We start from the raw sequence: 16722 nt of genomic DNA, 5'->3' as shown, positions 1-16722 counted from the left end.
ATCTTCAGTTTCTCTGATCAGATCTTTCTCTACTGGTTCAATGGGAGATATCTTCATGTTTTCGACCTGCGTTCCAAAAATTACAGCTTGCATCAGCTTATTGTACTTATGATGATGGTTTATTTACAACTAAGATGAAAGAACCCTCGCGCACCTTTGATGATAGTGATGATTATCAGCTGCACTGTCAGGGGGAGAACTTCCTTTCTCTGCTACCCTTGGTACCTGAAGGAGTGGGAAGGAATGATATTGAGGTTTTCAAGACTTAGATTCGATGAGAAGAACCCCTCCATATTCAGCATATGTATTCGTTGACAGAGGTTCATGAAATTTTTATTCTTTTCTTGGCTAGTTATTAGCATATCAAGTGACAAATTTCTGTGTGTGACGTGAAACATGCAACATGATTGTTTATTCAACATGGCTGCGGTTCTCAGTCTTTCTTGAGAGGTTTCGAATGGCTCTTTTTTGCTTGGTAAATTTAAATTCATTTTTTTAAAGGAAATGATGCGCCTACCGGCTACAGCTTGATCATCTTTCTGCCAAGGCCTGGAACATGTTGCATGAGACACACCAGCAGTGATATCATTTTTAGTTTTTGGAGATGGTTCTTCTTTGTCATTCCCAGTTGTTTGAAGATTCCTCTTCTACATAGTTCTGAGTTCAGCGTACTTTCATTTGTAGATACTTTCTGCAGTTCCATCTATGTTTGTGTTTTACTAAGTGGGATTAGGCCCACTGCCTAAACTTTTTTCTTGGACAAGTAGATGGAATTCTTTTGGCCATTTGGTGGAAATAAATTGTTGTGTGGTTTGGTCTCTACTCTACTACAGTAATAGTAATAGCAATGATTTTCTGTTGTTACTAAGTTTTCCTGATACTGACATTGTTGTTTGTAGATAATCTGTCTTATGACTCTTACGGGATCAAGTTTTCTTAATTTGAACACGGTCTTCTTGAAACACACAGTTCTATTCTGTTCGAGATTTCTGATTAAAATTTTGTGTTCCTTGGGAGATATCTGGGGACTCTGTTCTTCTAAAATTTGGGCAAGCAAGGTCTGGTCTCTCTGATAGTTCCAGACGTGTTGCAGATAACGACCCCAGTCTGTTGGTCTCCAGATAACTACTGTGCAGCATTTTTTAGCTTACAGTTTAACTTCTAACAATGTCACGCGACTAAGCCTTTCACTTTGATGGAGGAAGCACTTAACTACATAACCTGGCAGTTTAGTTGAACGGCGGTTGAGAAATCTAATTCCTTGTTTTTGATACTGAATTTCTTGCGAGGATGGGTGACCAGCGTGTGTTTATTTTGCAGGAAATTGCATGCCACATGGGTTTAGAGCTCGGAAGATATATAAGCGGTTTGCTGATGGGAAGATATATGTTCAATTACAAGACATTTAAGAGGATGTCATGAATCATTGGGGTTGGGTGCACAACAAATTGCTGCAATTACAATTTACAAGATTTGCAGTTTTTTAATTGAAGTAAGAAGATATGTTGTTTTTGTATCTTCCAAGAGAAATAAAGTAAGTTTTCTTGCTCAAGTTGACTCCATAACCTCGATAAATACATATGCCTCCAGACGGGCCTCATAATCAACTACCCAAAAAACCCATCAGGCAGGGCAGGGCAGGCCAGATAAAAACACTTATTTTGAGGATCCAAATTTTTCCCAAAGCACGTTTTCAGCTGCCTATAAATCCATACTGCGTTTGTTCCATCAACTGGCATTAGCCGCACCACCAATTGTTAAGTCTATACAGTGACGATGAGCAGGAAACTTCTAGTTGGTGGTGGTGATAAAAGTGAAACCATGTCCCTAACTGGTTGTGGTAATAAAAGGAAAACCATGTCCCTCGTTGGTTTTTCCATTACTACAGCAACAACAGCTAAGAAGAAAAGAGTAGCAGGAATTGGTGGTGCTGTGAAAAGTAAACCGAACACTCCAGTGCTAATACCATTACTCCTGCAGCAATACCTACAAAGATGACGAAGACGAAAAGAGTATATAGAAAAAGGAAGCGCCTTCATCATGATCTAATTCTGGAGCAAATACTAAGCAAGCTTCCTGTCAAGGTTTTACTGCAGTGTGTAGTTGCAGAAAATCCTACAACCACACTTGTATAAGAATCAGAGCAATATACTAAAAAATCATAATGAAGATCATTCGTTTACTCATTCAATTCTTAAATTTGATACAGGATAATACAAAGATTTTGATTGCTCCCCAAATAAACTTTCTCTCTCCTAATTTCTTATCTAACACACTCTAAGAGATCTCTCTGTTACATGATAGCCTTTTCCTTTATATAGGGTACTAAATAGTGGATGGCAGCTAATAGATCCTTTATTTTCAGAATCACTGTGCGTTACAATCGCTCATGTACATTCACTCAGATTCGCACACTCTATACTTCGCACAGATCTTCACTCTTTACTCGTGATTATGCTGACATCATCAAACACGTCATCTCCATTTTACTATGTGCGATGATCTTCGCTTATATTGCATGACCTTTACTTCGCATACATAATGAATGTGCGATATTTCACTCCTACATTATGCCTCTTCTCATTTCGTTCTCTTTATAGACTGAACGATATGAGAAATTTCTATCCTAAAATATCGCAGATGTTCAACTTTTCGTATTCTGCTTTGCCGGCACATTTCCGGAATTTGAGTTGTCTTAATTTACGCGTGTTTTCTTGACCATTCATTATCTGACACGTCCTTATAACCGCTTCTTCCTATCCGTTTACTCTTCGTATTAAATGAGATAAACCTCGAAAATCGAGAGTGAATCTTCTTCGTGATCTTCTTATATATCTTCCTTCGTCTTCTTCTTTCTTCTTTTTACTTCCTCTTTCTTTTTCACATGTTACTGCAATTTTCATCATCACCCATTCTTTTTTACAGTCCATCATCTCTTCCTTATCTTCTTTATCATTCTCTGTCTTTTCCCCTCTTCTCCTTATAACTTAATCTCAATTTTACTGTTTTGATCATAATCTTACTGATTTGATCTTGATCAAGATTTTTTTTTTACTTCTAAATCCATCATTCACATTCTTATAATGGCTCTAGACTCAAGAAATAATTCACCAGAGGTAGAATTCACCAGACTCAAGAAAGAATTTGGTACCAGAGGTTATTCGCTTTCCCTTCCTTCTGATTCCGATTATTCATCCAAACTCAATCTTGAGTTAATCAATTCCGAACAATGGAATAATCAGAAGATTATCGTATACTAGGACAACTTTTGAATAATCTTCCTATCCCACTGTATAATCCAAAAATTCCCTTGTTCTACGAAATTCTGGCTGATGATCGATTCGTATGGGAAATATTTCAGTTAAGTGGTGATGCTATTAGAATAGCTTTGGAGTATTCGCGTCGCGCATCAGGATTAGGAACTTCTTATGCTTATGAGGTGCGAAATGAATTGTTTCGTGACAAATCTATCAACCCTCCATCATTCACATTCTTATAATGGCTCCAGACTCAAGAAAGAATTCACCATAGGTAGAATTCACCAGACTCAAGAAAGAATTTGATACCAGAGGTTATTCGCTTTCCCATCCTTCTGATTCTGATTATTCATCCAAACTCAATCTTGAGTTAATCAATTCCGAACAATGGAATAATCAGAAGATTATCATATACTAGGACAACTTCTGAATAATCTTCATATCCCACTGTATAATCCAAAAATTCCCTTGTTCTACGAAATTCTGGCTGATGATCGATTCGCATGGAGACTATTTCAGTCAAGTGGTGATGCTATTAGAATAGCTTTGGAGTATTCGCTTCACGCATCAGGATTAGGAACTTCTTACGCTTATGAGGTGCGAAATGAATTGTTTCGTGAAAAAGCTATCAACCCTGCTGATTATACTCTTGATAATTTCTTCAAAGATTACTATGTTGCGATCATGAAGAATGAATCAACCAAGTGGGCCATTCGTTTAGGAAGAAAAAATGGCATTTCTGAAGACGAGAAGATTATGAAAGATGTAGATTGGAATGACAAATCCAATAGTACTGCTCGCCGTTCTAATGACACATGTTGTCTTAATTGCCTTGTAGTCTTAGAAGGTCCTTTTGTGTCAGGCAGAGCTGCTGATGGTAGCGATCTTCCCTTGCCTGAGAAACTTTCTGCTTATCATCCTTGGAAATTGTTTATGTCCGAAGATGAGAATAAGAAAGCGGTATGAGATCTTCGCAGAAGTATTCTAAACTTCGCATGATTTTATTTTCTTTATTTCTTATTTTCTTACCCCTTCAATTCTAGGTTGTTAGGTCAAAGACCATGGCTAAGAGGGCCAAGATTTCGCAAGATGAATCATGTTTGCAGAATATCGAGGTAAGGAACATTCTTTATAATTTTAACAATATTGTTTCCTCTGTTCCTTATCTTGGTTATTCGCGCAAGTTGAAACTTCGGGTGTTAAAACTATGGGTAAATCTAAAATTCAACTCAAGAAACCTGTGTCTAAATCTTCATCCAGGATGCGTAAAAAACTTGACCCTTCTTCAAGTCCTGAATCCGAAGATGATGATTTTCTTGTTTCTGAAGATCCATCGACCTCCTCCTCCATGAAAGATTTATCCAGTCTTTTCTCTGATACCATGTCAGCTATTAATAATGATGAATTACAACGCACCTTTGAAATGGTTTCTAAAGTCTGGTATGCTCCCATTTTGGATGACCCATCTCTTCGCGGAGATGCTTCTGCAATAAACCCAAGTTTCCAATATGCAGTTGGTTCTATGGTAATATTCACATCTTCGCACTTTCTTTAATATTATTTTTATTCTTTCTATTCGTTATATAATTCTTTCCTTATATTTTCGCAGGTATCTCTCTTATCTTATGCGGTTTCCTCAGATTACCAAAGGAAACTTCTCAAGTTGAAGGGAGAAAATACCAAACTTAAAGCTGAAAATACTTCCAACTCTGAACGTATTCACGAAATCCGAGAAAGAAATGATGAACTCATTCGTACGTAATTTTTACCATTCCCGTTCTCTTTGATTTATATGATAATTCGCATTTTTTATTTTTCTGTGTTCGCAGACATTTATAACCTTTCCGATGAGGCATCTAATTTTCCCAATGAGGAAATTCTTTTAGAGCATCTCAATTCTTCTTTAAACAATTACCCTACAAAAGGAATTGAGAATTTAAGTTTGGAAGAGTTAAGACTGAAGTACACTGCTCTTATAATGGATCATAAACCTCTATTGACTACGCTCAATAACTTCAGACGCCGTTTCATGAGAATAAAGAAACAATTCAGATTTTGGAGGCAAGGAAGAACAAACTCATTAGTGAAAAAGATGAGGTTGTTCTCAAGGGTAAGAAGGCACTAGAAAAATTCCAAGAATCTATCCTTAAAGTTCAAGTTGAACGTGACTTAGCTTTGAGCGAAAAGAACGTACTCGTTGAAGAAAGAAATTTAATTCGTTCTCAACTTCTTATAGAAAGTGAAGCTGAGTTTAGTTGGGATGCTAGGGTTTTGAATGATGCTAGGAAGGGTTTATCCGTAAATGTGAGCCTTGAATCTGAACATTCTGCACTAGTTAAAGACATTATTTCCAATCATGAAGGTCATTTGTTGCTCTGTCATACTTGTCATTTTCTGAGGATGATATATTTTTTAACTCTAACTTGCTTATTTGTTCTTCGCAGAGAAAGAGAAGAATTATCTTGGGGAGATTGAAGAATTAAAGACACAATTATCTGCTCGCAATGCCAAGTATCAGCAGTTAAAGAAGAACTATATCGTCACTGTTTCAAATAATGGCAAGGATGCCACTCGTGCTCGTGATGCTGTTGTTAAGAAAGTCTGCGTTGATAATGATATTCCTCTCTCAAAGTATATATTCGCAGACGTTCCCCCAAATGAAGATGTTCCTGATATTGAGGATAGTAAGGAAGAATATGAAGAATATGAAGAAGAAGTAAGTGATTTTGAGGCTGAGCGAAATGATGAAGATAATTCAGGAAAAAATTAATCATTTTATGCTTACTGTAAATTCTTTTTCTGTCCCTTGTATATCTTTTCACTTTTTGGAATTTCTACTTCAATGCACCTTTTAAATATTAATTTTTGCTCCTTTAATATATGTTCCCTTTGTACATCTTTCTCGGATATGCATGAGACTATCAAACGGGGCAAATAACATTCTTTTTATGCTTGCATTCCCATTCTTGCCTTTGTTAGATGACACATATTGACAGGATGATGAACAAAATGTCGTTCTCTGCCTTAATTTACTATGCGAAGTTATTCGCAGCACACTTATTTACCAGCAAAACAAAGTTAGCATATATTTCATAAGGTCTTATTTTTCCTTCCTAGTTAAAGGTCTTATTTTGCCCCAAAATTTTCTTTGCTTTTGTGCGACGAAATCGCAGGAAGTTTTTACACTGTAATGTATCGACCCATTGATCCCGCCTTATCTTTTTCTTGTATTATTACCTCTTCAGGTTTCTTATGTGCGTAAATATGACAAGCCTTAATACTCCCGTGAGTAAAAAGCCTCATGACATTTACGTCTTTTGATACAATTCAGCTCCCTAATGGAGGATGTCGTCATTATCTTCCCCATGTTTGCCCGTTCAAGGAAGCTTACCTCTACCAGGTTAAGGTTGGCTCCTCCCATCCGGTAATACAAAAACTAGTTGATTTCTCAGTCTCTTTTCCCTCCACCGATAGGGTTTATGGTTACGAGACTGCACCCTAAGTGGGGTATCTTCGGACCGAGTGCATCATAGTCAAGACTTGTCAAGAGTGGCAAGGTACGCTCCAGATGCCCCGGGCACTCTTGACTCAACCGTATACCTCGGCACCCTGATCGAGTTTCTGCACTCCTTAGGAAATATCTTATTACCCCAATCTTTCGATTTAGGTGTCTTTCCTGGATGGGAATTTTCGTTTTTCTCACCCCAAATCTCCATGACTCAAGTTCCAGGGTCGATGTAGCTTTCCCTTGATTCATGCTTACCAGGTTTTACCCGTCTATGACGTGCGATAGGTCTTACTTTTTTCCTCTTGCATTTATGCGAACTAAGTTGCACGTCACATTCGGATGCCTAGCCTCCCTAGTTAGAGTTTTTATTTATATTGCCTTCTATTAAGGTCTTACTTCAAGGTCTTACATTTTCCCTCTCTTGATATGATAACATCATATGAAAATAGAATTTTTTATTCCATTATTATTCTTGAGTTATACAACTCTAGTACACAGAATTCCTATGAGTTTCTTACTCATGGATAAAAAAACATTTGCGTTGTTCATTCTACTCATTTTTTTCACTCATATTTTGCATCTCTTTAAGTTCGCAGATGCTTCTCAGAATATTACTTCGCATGATTCCATCAATCTCCACTATGCGAGAAGCTTCGCACATGTCTTGAGAACATAACTTCTGCCTCTGCATTCGTTTTCCTTCTTTGGAAATAATCTTTCTGGCTCGTTTAGTATTATTATTAGCAGAATATTCTGCCTCATCACCATGCTTATCTTCTTTTCCAATTATAGAGACTACATCCACCATTAATCTTTCACCTCTTTGATTATCCTTCGCATACTTCTTCCAATTTCTTCGTTTGCATTCCCGCTCTTCACACTTGTCAATATCAATTTCCAAACAATTTCTTCCTTCATTAGTATCTCCTCTTGTTATGCCCAGACCTTGAGGTAAATGAAACTTTATGCATTGATGGAATGTCGAAGCCACACCCAAGATACTATGCAGCCATGGTCTCCCAGTCAAAGCATTATAAGGTGACTCAACATCAACGAGACAAAATACAATTTCTGTTGGAAGACTTTATAGAGGAATTCAAATTTTCACTTCTCCTTTTGGTTTATTCGCGGCACCATTAAAGACGTAAATTTTATAAGTTGAGGGAATTAATTCGTCATCTCTTCCACCCATAGTCTTGTATGTATGATAAAAGAGAATATCAACAGAACTCCCAGGATCTATGAGTATTCTGTTTATAGCCCAAGTATTCGCTTCATCTTCTTCGTCATCCTCTACTTTAGCCTTCATATTAATCCCTAACTTCACCACTAGTGGACATTCATGTGGTTCTCCTGCTCCTGGTGTTTCTTCCGCACTGGACGAAATAGTCTTCTTTTGCCAATCTTTTAATGGTGATACCTTCACAGGGTTAAAGATTTCTCTTCCATCATTGTCTCTCGCACGCACCCGACTTAAAATGTTGTCATGAAAGTCTTCTATATTTTTGAACGAATGTATAATCGAATTACAGTATAGGTTTTTCGCCTTCGCACCAACTTCAATTACATATATATTCTTTCTTTCTCCGCCCCATATGCATTTTCTCCTGGTGGTGGTGGTGGTGGTAAATTCTGTGGCTGCTTTGCTAAGAAGTGATCCAATTTTCCTTGTTCGATGATTCGCAGTTTGATATTCCTCACATTTCTACAATTACTTGTTGTGTGACCATGGAAACGATGATATACACATAATTTTTTGATTCTTCTCTCAGTTGGTGGCTCATCTCCTACATTATGTGGTTCAGAAATTTCTTCCATTAATATAACAGCTTCCCAGATTTTGTCTACTGTGGTATTCAACTTTGGCAAGTTTATCTGTTCCCAGACCACCTTTCCAGTTCCTTGTATTTTATTATAATATGGTTGTTAACCTCCGTAACCTTCTGGTGGATTTTCCATTCTCTGAATCTTATTATTTCCTTCATGATCTTGAAATTGTTTTTCTTTGTATTCTCTTTCGAATTATTCTTGATCTGCACTACCCATTGCTACCAGCTTTTGTTCCACCTCCTTAATGCTCTTTCCTTGACTTCCTTGAGATGTACTCGCAACTGCATTTGTCATTCTTGGGAGTAAACTTGCATTCCCATTATTCTCATTGGGTATCTCAACCTGGTAAGACTCCATATCTCTATGCCTCTCCTGAAGTGCTATATATTCCTCTTGAAATTCGCGCAGCTCTGACATTGTTATGGTGTCTTTTATTCTTAAGATCTGTGTATATAATAAATCTGTAGGAAAAAGAGCATTGATAAAAGCCAGTATAAGATTTCGTTCATCTACCTTTCTTGCCATTTCGTTGCACGTGGTTCTCCAACGTGTGGTTAGATGAATCAAACTCTCATTGATCGTTCTGCGAAGTCCAAATGCTGTCTCAATCCCAGGTATTGACATATTATTACTGATATATTGTCCCAAAAAGACGTTCTGTAAATGACGAAATGATCTAATGGTTCCAACTGGCAACCCTTCAAACCATAGCAAGGCTTCCCCTGTCAAGCTGGCACTTACACAACAGTGCATCATTTTCTTCTCATTGCAATAGAGATCGACTGTAAGCTTTTAAAAAGGCGAGAGTACCCAAATATCCCTCAAGCTAAAACTTTTCCTACCTATAAGTCCTTTCTCCGAAAGTGATTGTCTATGGACTGAGTCGATACAATACAACTAATTGGTTCACACTTCGTTTGATCGTCTATGGATACGAGATCGAGACAATACAACAACGAAGTATGTTTACTTGATATAAAGGTTCAGACTTAACCAAACACAATAGGATTGCTTATCAAGTAAATGGGAATTAATGTTTGTGTAATTTACTTTAATTATAATAAAACAATCATAATGCGGAAAATAAAAGTAAATGACACAACAAGATTTTGTTAACGAGGAAACCGCAAATGCAGAAAAACCCTGAGACCTAGTCCAGAATTGAATACTCTCATGATTAAGCCGCTACACAAAATTAAACTTAACTTCGTATAATGGAGACCAAGTAACTAACCTTAGAGTTCACCTAGTTCCGTCTGTATTCCCACGCCTCCGACTTATGAATAAGTCACGTACTTGGAACAATCCCTTTGGTTCATATTCCAAACAGTAAAGGAACAATAAATCTGTTTGGTATCAACTCTATTCAACCAAGTGATATGAGTCGGACAAAGGCTCTTCCGTTTATCTTAACATAAACTCCTTCGTTGGGTCTAGATATATCTTATGTTCAATCACCCAAAGGTAATCCATTAAGATTAAGCCAACAACACCTTTAATCCGAAGAACCGTGTTGATGCCGATCTACTCAATTAATCAATCCAATCTACCACAAGGATAAACCGATTGTTAATTGGATCCTATTTTACCCAAACAAGTATTGTGCACACCAAAGATTTATAAAACCCAAGTCAGATCTTCATTATCTTCTTTGTCTTCAAATCTTCTTAAATCTTCAATAAAAACCTGCACACAATCACTTGAATCTCTTGTGATCAATCACGCACAGAACGGAGTCTGTTAACAATGGATTATCACAAGATCGTCTTTAGAACTAACATCAGTCTAAAGATCCCTGTCGAAACTCTGAACTAGTTTGAGTGAATCTTATATCAGAATAGAAGATTCTCAAGAATAAACAAACTAGGTGCAATCAGATTTCAACCACCGTTAGTCAATCAAATCAATCGAAAACAAATATAAACCGCAATTATCTAGTTTCCCACCAACGGGTCGCGCTAGATCTTCTCAATACCAAAGAAGACTTTAAAAAGAGAGGTCGTAAGAGATTTCACCTAATTAGATTACTCTCCTCTCCGATAGGAGGCTACACCAGTAACAAAGACAAAAGAGGAAGTCTGTTGTTACGAAGGATTAGTTTGCTAGAAAGGCAAACTTCATGTATTTATAGACAACGAAGTTTGGACACCAAGGAATTTCCAAAACCGAAAATATTCTCAAGATATTAATTAAAGCAAAAATTCGGTTTCCATAATTCCTGGAAATTCTCTGTCCAAAAATAACAATCGAAATCTCTCGGAAAATCTAATCAGTAAATGCACGTTACTAATTCTGTAATTTCCTTACCAAATGAAATTAATAACCTTAATTAAAAGATTCTTAACTTACTTATGTTTCGATCCTGGGATTCTCTTCCCTTAGCCGTTAAGGAATATCTTTGAACAATTATAGAAATAAACATTCACAACACATGTTCAAAGTTCGTCGACATCTTTTCTTTGTAAGTTCTCTTTCACACTTACAACCTTGAAAACGATTTTCCACACATCCAAACAAGTTTAGAATTGGTTTATGTGACTTTCAAGAACTATGTGATTGATCAAACCAACATTCAAACACAATCATGGGTTTACGGTTCTACCAAAACAAGTTTCGATTCTACCTCCATGTGAGTACTACGCATAGTCACACTAGCTTCCCAAAGATTCGGTTGACTAGGTACTAGGATCGGTTCCCCACATATATATGGTATCTAACTTATATGTGTTGCACATGTCCATAGGATCGGTTCCCCTTTCTGCTATAAACCTTGCTGCACCCAGTACAAGGATCGGTTCCCCTTGATGTACTGCACCCCTTACAAGGATCGGTTCCCTTTCCCTTACTAGGATCGGTTCCCTTTCCCTTACAAGGATCGGTTCCCTTTCCCTTACTAGGATCAGTTCCCTTTCCCCAAGGCAGACATAATCCGATCGTACCACAAGTAATTACTTAAGATTGGTTTTACTAATAAAAGTTTTACCAATACAAAAGTCATGACTTTGTGAATAATTCTACCAAGAACACAACAAGTTGTGAGAGGTTATACTCTATCACACATATTGGTTGTTCATAAGATATGCAATGAATAACAAAACCAATAACTCCTGGCAATTTCCTTTTCGGTCCACAAACAAGTTTATGAACTTACTTCCTTAGAACACATGTAAACATTGTTCCCTATGATATAATCTTCACCTCATACCCATACATAATCACAATAACATTCAAAAATGATTATGGTGATGTCTTATCTACAAAGTTTAATGGTTAAGCAATAAACTTCGTATTGTATTCCTTAATACTATGTCTATCTAGAGTTCATATATTCTTCGCAGTTATGTTTTCAATATGCACGACTTGAAAGATACGTTAGGGAATGAAACAGTTCAAGTCAAATATCACTAATCTCAAGTGGAAGGAAGATTGTTGTCGTTGTAGCTCCTTGCTTCTTCACATCTTCAAGACTTCGCAATACTTGTAATGTCTCATATCCTAATGCTTTCAAGCTAACCTATACGAAGTTTAACTCTAGTACATAATCAAGTGACTCTTAACATGAGTTTTGATTCACTAAAATATGATAACCAAACTTGACATACCAACGCTTGGTGGGTTCAACCAAGCAATGCTCTAACAGCTTTAATGTGTTGTACTGCACATGTACTTCCATCAAATATACTTGTGAATACTGGTAAATTGCATTTAGGTGGTATTATTGCACTTTGAATTTGCCTCGAAAAGGTTGTTTTTCCAGCTTCCTCCACTGCTTCTTCTAGCTGTCTCCTTCCACCATTCCTTCGCGCAGTCATCATTTCTCTTAGCTCTGCCATTTCTCTAAGAATTTTTTCACTCATAGTTTGATCTAAATCTTGTCGCACAGGTCTTTTTAATCTCGCTTGCCTCAACCTATTCTCATGATTATTATGTCGCATGGCTTCTTGGATCTCTTTTTCTTCAGCTTATTCTCTTCTTCGCCTACGCCTTTCTCTTTCATCTCTCGTACATTCACGAATAACATCATTTCTTTCATTCTCTTCTTCGCGTGCATACTGATCTCTCAATATTTCTCTGCCATGCAACAGAATTCTCCCTTGTTCTGGATCATTTTCTTCATCATTATCTGACTCAAGCGTGTGCGATGTCGTTCGCCTAGATTTTGACGTCTGTTGTTCCTTTGACCTTCTTGTCGGTGATGATGCTCACGCGGTTTCTCGTATCGCTCATATTCCATGCGTCTCTCCTCGCGTTGATCTTGTAAATTATCACCTACCTGTAAGTCCTCATCAATATTTTCTAATGGTTGTTCTCTCCTAGCACCTCTTTGATTAGATTGACTTCGTCTTGATGAACTTCTGCTTGTCGTAAATCTTGATCGTGTAGTGCTTCTTGATCCATGTTCTTGTAATCTGAGGTTCGCTTCTCTTAGATATTCATTTTGACGTATCAAGTTCGCACGCTCTTCCTCTTCTCTTCGTCGTTGTGCAATCAATCTTTGTCTCAGTTTTGCAATTGTCATATTTTCTTCATTTCCTTCAATCCTTCCCGCATCTCCAGTTCTCTGTTCTTCTTATTCGGTTGAATTCGTTCGTGCAGTATGGATACTCACTCGATCGTAATCAATATCATTATTCTGCTCTTGTGTATGTTGAGGTCTAATTGGAGTTGAATTTCTTTGATTTTCTCTTTCTCCTTCCTCTGGTTGTTCAGGAATTTCACCTCTTCCTCTTTCAGAAATTCTTTTACTCCTCCTAGTTGTCGTCGTTTGTTCAGCAGTGGATCCGATTCGTACCATTTTCATATTTTTTTGTATTATCAAATGAAAGACTACTTTAAAAAGAATTAAAAGGTTCTAATGATGAAAATCTCAATTGTTTAACAGAAATGTTAGACCTAGAATTCTGTAAACTTGGTTTCTAAACGAATTTATCAACATGATATATCACTCATTCCCTGTTTCTAGCACCAGATGTAGTTGCAGGAAATCCCACAACCACACTATAAGAATCAGAGCAATATACTAAGAAATCATAATGAAGATCATTAGTTTACTCATTCAATTCCTAAATTTGATACAGGATAATACAAAGATTTTACTTGCTCCCCAAATAAACTTTCTCTCTCCTAATTTCTTATCTAACACACTCTAAGAGATCTCTCCATTACGTGATAGTCTTTTCCTTTATATAGGGTACTAAATAGTGGATGGCAGCTAATAGATCCTTTATTTTCGGAATCACTGTGCGTTACAATCGCTCATGTACATTCACTCAGATTCGCACACTCTACACTTTGCACAGATCTTCACACTTTACTCGTGATTATGCTGACATCATCAAATACGTCATCTCCATTTTACTATGTGTGATGATCTTCGCTTATATTGCATGACCTTTACTTCACATACATAATGAATGTGCGATATTTCACTCTTACACATTACATTGCAGTTTCGAAATCCTGGTATAACTCAATTCATAATAATAAACGATTAACTTACATTCACTTTCTTCAATCCCAAAAGAAACCCGATTTACTCTTTAATCTTTTGAATGTTAAAGATAGTGTCACTGATACTGGTAAGTTAATGCTTGGAAGTCACTTTTTCAAATTGACTTCCAATCCTGTACGAATTCATACTGATTATATGTGCTTCCAGAGGTTCCGTGCTTCTCCTATTCATGCCTTTACCAAGGAACTGGTTGGTTACTGCAATGGTTTCCCTTGTATTGCATCGTCTGGTGGTATTTATGCAGCCGAATACGCAATCTTGCAAGCATACAAGGGTGAGACTATGTATATCACCTGCACACCCATTGTTAACCAATATATGAACAGTGCCCGCACCATTTGTCACGGATTTGGATTTGATTCCTTAGCAAATGAGTACAAATTGGTAAGTGTGTACCGTACCTCTCAAAAGGATCTTAACCTCATTGTGTTTACATTGGGAACTAAATCATGGAGAGATGTTACTGCTGCAAGCACTCCCATATCCGTTCATGGTCTTCCTATTACGCGTATTAATGCTGCCACTGATAAAGACAGACAAGCCATCTTTTGCAGTAATTATGGTGGCGGATGCTTGGATTGGAAGATATTAGTAATTGTGGGAGGAGGAGGAGGCACTAACGATAATACTGATAATGAGATGGAGATGTTGTTATTATTTAACCTGCATGATGAGAAGCTTCAGTTTATTCAAGTACTCGAAACTAAAGGTACAAATAGCGAGGAGAAGAAGTAGTCACTTGTTGATTATCCCCATCTCTTGGAGTTCAAAGAGTATCCTTGTATTGCACGTGTCGAGAAATTGTCAGGGAATAATGGTAGTGATTGTTATAATCCTCTTCGCCATGATCGTCATGCAGGCACTGGTAGTTGCTGCTGCTGTTGTAAAGTTCATATGTACGTGTTCAAGGATAATGTGTGGGTTAAGGAGGAGAATTTGGATGTTTGTGTGAAACCTTCACATCACCACCAATACTGGTCTCTTCTTTCCCGTCACGTACCAAGTCCCTGCTGTTTTTGTTTCGGTAGTACTACTACACCTCCAACTCGTATCTTCAGTTTCTCGGATTAGATCTATCTGTACTGGTTCAGTGGGAGATATCTTCATGTTTTCGACGTGCGCTCCAAAAAATTACAGCTTGCATCGGCTTATTGTACTTATGATGATGGTTTATTTATGACTAAAATGAATGAACCCTCGAGCACCTTTGATGATAGTGATGATTATCAGCTGCACTGTCAGGGGAGAACTTCCTTTCTCTGCAATCCTTTGTACCAGAGAACACCTTTGATGAAGGAGTGGGAAGAAATATTGAGGTTTTGAAGAGTTAAAACTTTCTTGAGAGGTTTTGAATGTCTCTTCTTTGCTTGGTAAATTCAAATTCATTTTTCTTTAGAGATGATGCATCTATTGGCCACGGCTTGATCATCTTTCTGCAATGGCCTGGAACATGTTGCATTAGGCACACCAGCTGATTATCATGGTTTTCTATTGTTTATCATGTGAAATTTTAAGTGCAGAAGCATTTTATGAGTTGGATCCAAGAACTTCATCGGTTTCATTCCAAGTTCTAATACTTATCTTCTTCCTTTTGCTATGAATACACTTCTACTTGGGTTGTCATTTTTGTATATGGAAGCTGCCAACTTCAGCCATTAAATCTCATTCAGTTGTATTCACAAGCCGACACCCACCACACCCTGTTTCTAGACTAACCTGTTTGTTGTTTATGATGTCCTATACTTCTGAAATTTATTCCATTGTGTCGAGACAGAGGAAGATAAAAACTAGTGTTAACTGTTTTACTAGATTTGAAGTGATGGGAAGAAATAATATCTGCACGCTCAGCGTGTCCACCTAGAACCACAACGCTCTATTGTCCGTGCCTCTCCCATTAATTGGCGCGAGATGCTAGTTCTACTATAGACTGCCGTTTTCTGGTGGACGATACGTGTTGGCGTATGAGTGGTGTTCGGGGGTATCAAGTGCTTGTTGGATCTCTGCCTTAGGAGGCGAACGATAAGCCAGATATACCATCAAAATGAGAACAGGTCGTTCCCCCTTACTAGTAGGCAAACAGGTCGACCCCCCTTTCAGGCATGAGAACAGGTCGCCCCCCTTACAAGTATACGAACAGGTCGATACCCCTCACAAGTGTACGAACAGGTCGACCCCCCTTACAAGTACGCGAAAACGAACAAGTCGATTCCTATTACAAATATGAGAAAGGTCGATCCCCCTTACAGGCATGCAAACAGGTCGATTCCCCTTACAAATATGCAAACAGGTCGATTCCCCTTACAATTATGCAAACAGGTCGATTCCTTTATGTTTGAGGGTGAAAAAAGTTTCTGCTGGTTTCGGTAATTTCGTGTGATGTGGGTGAGAAACAAATTTAAACCCTAAACAATGTACTGCAAGGGAGTACTTTAAATTCGAGAGATCAATATGTACAAGTCCGGCCTAAACCAAGAAATGGCCGTTCCAGACTTGCTTCGGTCACAAAGTGGAGGAGAAGGGTTGGTTTTGGGGAGGGAAGCGAAGAGAGTATTGAAACCAGAATAGTTGATTCTGGAAGAGTAGTTGTTTTGTGACTTGTATCAGAAAGTGGGAAG

Source organism: Papaver somniferum, chromosome 11 (genome assembly GCF_003573695.1).
Source record: "Papaver somniferum cultivar HN1 chromosome 11, ASM357369v1, whole genome shotgun sequence".
NCBI classification, from domain to species: Eukaryota; Viridiplantae; Streptophyta; class Magnoliopsida; order Ranunculales; family Papaveraceae; genus Papaver; species Papaver somniferum.
The sequence above is the reverse complement of the archived record's forward strand: the minus strand, read 5'-3'. Positions refer to the sequence as shown.